The sequence below is a fragment of the Prosopis cineraria genome, unplaced genomic scaffold, assembly GCF_029017545.1.
Source record: "Prosopis cineraria cultivar Desert tree isolate PC_DT_omini unplaced genomic scaffold, ASM2901754v1 PC1, whole genome shotgun sequence".
Taxonomy (NCBI): domain Eukaryota; kingdom Viridiplantae; phylum Streptophyta; class Magnoliopsida; order Fabales; family Fabaceae; genus Prosopis; species Prosopis cineraria.
This window is the reverse complement of record NW_026555332.1, coordinates 19,921,962-19,927,144: the sequence shown is the minus strand read 5'-3', so window position 1 is coordinate 19,927,144 and position 5,183 is coordinate 19,921,962. Positions and strand designations below refer to the sequence as shown.

General features: G+C 33.7%; 1 non-coding gene across 1 annotated transcript; it reads right to left on the bottom strand.

The window, feature by feature from the left end:
• Positions 1-4,646: 4,646 nt before the first annotated feature.
• On the bottom strand, positions 4,647-4,753 carry LOC129296708 (small nucleolar RNA R71). Its single transcript, XR_008589877.1, has one exon. It is a non-coding gene; the product is annotated as a small nucleolar RNA R71 (small nucleolar RNA).
• Positions 4,754-5,183: the final 430 nt, after the last annotated feature.

Genomic DNA, 5,183 nt, shown 5'->3' with positions numbered 1-5,183 from the left:
CCTAGTGATTATCTAGTAATTGGAACAAAATGGGTCTTTAGAAATAAACTTGACAAAACTAGAATTGTGGCCAGAAATAAAGCCATACTAGTAGCTAAAGGTTATAGTTAAGAAGAAGGTATTGATTATAATAAAACCTTTGCTCCAATTAGACTTTTACTTTCATTTGTTTGCATAAAAGATTTTAAATTCTTTCAAATGGATATTAAAAGTGCATTCTTGAATAGATTAATTAATGAAGAAGTTTATATTGATCAACCCTTATGATTTGAAAATCCATCCTTGCCAAATCATGTCTACAAATTGAAAAAGGCCTTGTATGGTCTCAAAAAAGCGCTTAGAGTTTGGTATGATAGGTTAAGTACTTTCTTACTCAGTAAAAATTTCAAAAGTGGTTTAGTAGATAAAACTCTATTCTTCCAAATTGAAGGAAGTGATATTCTAATAGTTCAAATTTATATTGATGATATTATTTTTGGAGCTACTAATGAAATTATTTGTAAGAAATTTGCTGAAATTATGCAAGGAAAGTTCGAAATGTCCATGATAAGGGAGTTGAACTTCTTCCTCAAATAACAAATTAAGCAAATGAGAGATGGGATCTTCATAAGTCAAACTATATACACACATGACCTGCTAAAGAAATTTGAATTTGAAAATTCCAATCCAAGCAATATCCCTATGAGTGCTTCCATATAAATTGATAAAGATGAAAAAGGAAAGAAGGTAGATCAAGCCAAATATAGACAAATGATTGGATCATTGCTTTATCTGATTGTTAGCAGACCTAATATTATGTTCAGTATCTGTATGTGTACATGATTCTAATTAAATCTAAAAGACTCTCATCTAAAAGTTGTGAAAAGGATCTTTAAGTAACTAAGTAGCACATCACAGTTAGGACTTTGGTTTCCTAAAGGAGTAGAGCTTAATCTAATCACCTACTTAAATGTTGATCATGCTGGTTATAAAACAAATAGAAAGAGCACTAGTGGAACATGTCAATTCTTTGGAGGCTCACTTATACCCTGGTTTAGCAAAAAGCAAAATAGTGTGTCACTCTCTTCATGTGAATTTGAGTATTTAGCTATTAAAGGCTGTTGTTGATAGAACACATTTGTTACCCACTTTTATTTGTCAATTAGGACCATTTTATTAATGATTTATCACCTTCAAGTGAACACATTGCATTAGATTTGGAACTTTGCCTAAGTTTCTAATATCAATGCACTAGGGGCATTTTGGTCCGAAAAATAAACTTTTGAGAAAATGTACAAGAAAAATTGACAAAGTGCATTTTATGTCCAGTTGATGAATGGTGAAATTATATTTTTAAAATTCATTTTAGTTTGGGAGTAATTAAATAAAAAAGTCAACACTTTTTTAAGTGTCTTAGTTTGTCCTAGTTTTTGGTTTGCCTTTGTGTGAAAATTTTTATATAATTTTGTGCAGCCTAAAAATTGGTTAATTTAATAAATTCTCCCTTCTAATTATGAATTTAATTCTGGACATGAATTAGATTTTATTATATCATATGCTATTTAATTGAATTATGTGATTTATGTGACATAGGTGGCATGTGACTTGTGCATCAATTGGGCAATTGAGGTCAACACTCCTTGAGGACAATGGCTGATGGTTTGCACGTGAATTATGATTATTTTGAGGGATTAGATCAGCTAAAATGATGTGGATGACACATGGGAAATTAGGCACACATTGGAATCATCTACAAACCAATAGGAAGTTGCCACCTTGCAAGTGTGACAAGGCTCCCATTTACATTTTAATTTCTTTTTCCTTATTTTAATTAAGCTTCAGCTGATGGGAGACACCAAGGAGCACGCCATTTTAAGCCTCAAATGGGATCCAACACATATCTCATTCATCTTCCACATTCTCTCTCTCTTGTTCATAGTGTTCTTCATTTTCTCTCTTTTGTTCTTCATTTTCCAGCACCCTAACCTCCATTTTCAGCCACCAAACCTCCACAAAACTCATACCATTCTTCTCCTCTCTTCATTTTCGTTCCATCCCTTCTATTTTCACAATGATTGAAGCTCATTTCCATCATTCAAGAGCTATGGAGTTTGGTCTTCACAAGCAATCACTAGGGTTCTTGAAGATGAAGATTGGCTAAGTTTCTTTGTGGAATCCTAGAGAGATGAAGATGGAGGATGAGTCTTGAGCTTCAAATTGGCTAAGTTCTTTTGTTTCCTATCCTCTTCTCTTTTTACTAGATGGTTAGATTCCTTAATCTAGGGTCTAATCATCTTAGCTTATAAATTCTAATTTGAATTTGATGTTGATGTAAAGAGAGAGGATTGTTTCATTTAATTTCTTCCTTGGACAGCCATGACTGAATTTTGCCACTCTTTGTTTGGCACATAATCTTGTGTTTTTCAATTAGTGAATTTCTTGTGTTAATATTGCATAATCTTGTGGTGTTAATGCTTGTGTTGTTGAGTAGCTTAACATAATCTTGTGGTGTTAATGCTTGTGTTGTTGAGTAGCTTGACATAATCTTGTGGTTGCTCAATTTATGTGTTTGACCATGGCTGTTGAGAGAGGATTTTGAATGAATCACTTGGCTAATGTCTTCACCAATTGGTTAATTGAACTAGGGACTTTAATCTAAGACCTAGGGAGGTTAGCTAATTAGGTTAATTGGCTTAGGATAATTTTCTTAAGTCATGACAGCTTTAGTCAAGAGGAAAGGGAAGCTAAACTTAGCCTAATCATGAGAAGATAATGAGTCCAAAATCAACTAATCTCTAGGGTTCCATTATTGTAAAAAGGGAAGTTCATTTCACTCACTTTCACTAGCATTTTAATTACTTGCATATTAGGTAATTAGTTTAGATAATTAGATAGATAACTAAATTCCTACAAACTTTGGTTGATTTATTTCACTAGATAACTTTCAATTAGACTTAAAACCATTCCTTGGGAGATGACCTAGGGTTGGCCCTATATTGCATTAGGGTTAGCTTTAGTGTAATTTTGAGGATAAGCGACTAATTTCCTATCAAAATTTTGGCGCCGTTGCCGGGGAATGGTTTAAGTTTAATTCTAAGGTTGTTTAGTACTTAATTTATATTTTTAGTGTTCCTGAAAATTTTTTTGAAAAATTATAAAAATTTGTGTTTTGTGTTTTGTTTAGTGTTTTTGTGTGTTTTGAGTGTTTTTATTCTGTTTTGAAAAAGAAAAAAAAAATTAATGCAATTTTCATTGGTTTGGTGTAGAGCTGAAAATACTCTGTTTCTAGTGTCTCTGTCTGAAATTGAAAAATTAACTGGGAATGAGTCTGAGGGAATTTGAACTTGAAATTTATTTCATTGAAAGCTCTATATCCTAGCTTCACTTTAAAATTGGTTTGGTCAATTTTGGACGTGGGAAGTGTCCTGTGGAAATTTTACAATCTAACAAGGTCCAGGGAGCCATTACAGAGGATTTCCAAAACCCTATTTCAATTTTGAGTTAGCATATCTTCCTCTTTGTGCGTTCAAATTGATTGATTCCAGTTTCATTTTTCTTATCGCTGTCTTATCTTTGTTTCTTGTGTTTAGGATTTTCTTCAATTTTTCCATTTTCCTATTTGAAAGTTTGTTAGAAGCTCTGAAGGTCTTCTGGACGAAATCCTGTTTCTCTAGACTTGAGGACCAACTTGTGAAAAATTCTGGGAACGATTGGGCAGGATTTTTAATCTAAAAATTTTATATAATTTTCCTGTATATCTCTTGTGTTTCTCATAAAAGTTTCAGGGGAATTTATCATGTGGATTTGCTGATAGAAAATTCACAAGTTCACTGTCTCCAGAGAGCCTACTGTGCGAATTCCAGAATTGCCAAAGCTTCTTGATTGAGCATTTCTAACTCTCTTTCTACTTGTTTGGTGTTATTTTTTTTTCATTTTGTTGCTATTGAGTTTAATAAAAAAAAAAAAAAAATTATTTCTCTTGCTTTTGTGTGTTTTGAATTGTTTCATGTTGATTTGCATTTTAGTTTAGCTTGTTCTTTGTTCTTAATTTTCTTGAGCTTGATTAGTGCATGACCCGAAGAAAACATACCTCTTTTGTTGAATTAGATCCAGAAATTGAAAGGACTATTTCTAGATTGAGAAGATCACAACCTATTCTTGATTCTCATTTGGTTTGTAATTCAACAATGGAAGGTATCTTAGGACATGAGCATGTGCATAATGAGGGCCATGGGAATGGGAATGAGAATTTGCATGATGATGGCCATGTTAATAATGAATTTGAAGGCTTGCATAACCCTAGAGAGGAGAGGAGCATTAGGCAATTAACTCAACCTAATTGGCATGATAATCCTTATGGCTTATATGTTCCTCCTACTAATGTTCAATTTGAAATTAAATCCTCCTTGATTAATGCATTGCCTAAATTTCATGGGTTACCAGGAGAGGATTGTCATAGGCTTTTGCATACTTTCCTATTGGTTTGTGATACTATGAAGCCTATGCATGTAAATGTTGATGATGTTCAAGCTAAGGCTTTTGTATTTTCTCTTGAAGGTTTAGCAAAGGAATGGTATTTCAACTACCCTTCTTATGTGAAAGTGAGCACATGGGCTGAGCTAAGAAGACTCTTCTTAGATAAATTCTTTCCAAATTCCAAGGTCACCAATTTGAGAAAGCAAATCTATGGGGTCCAACAAGGAGAGGATGAGAGTCTCTATGAGTATTGGACTAGATTCCAAGGCCTTTTGGCTAAATGCCCACACCATCAAATTTCTAGTGAGAATTTAGTCCAATATTTCTATGAGGGCTTGATTCCAAGAGACAAAGTTAACATTGATGCCGCTAGTGGTGGATGCTTGATTGACCTCACTTCCTTAAAGGCTTGGGAACTAATTGACAAGATGGCTTCAAGTGGTGCTCAATACTCTACAAGGGAAAAGAGAAATGTGAATATGGTAGGTTCCTCAGTTCTTAATGATTCATATGTGGACTTGCTAGCTGCCAAGATTGGGAGAATGTTGGCTCCACAAATATCTCAAGTGAGCAATGTAAGTACTTCTCAAGCACTTGTCCCTTATTCTTGTACTTTTTGTGACTCACCTATGCATGTAGAAAGCAATTGTCCTATTAAGTTTGAACAAGTAAATGCTATCTACAATGGAAAACAATCCTATGGTGGGAGGCAAGGGCAAGGAGCTTAT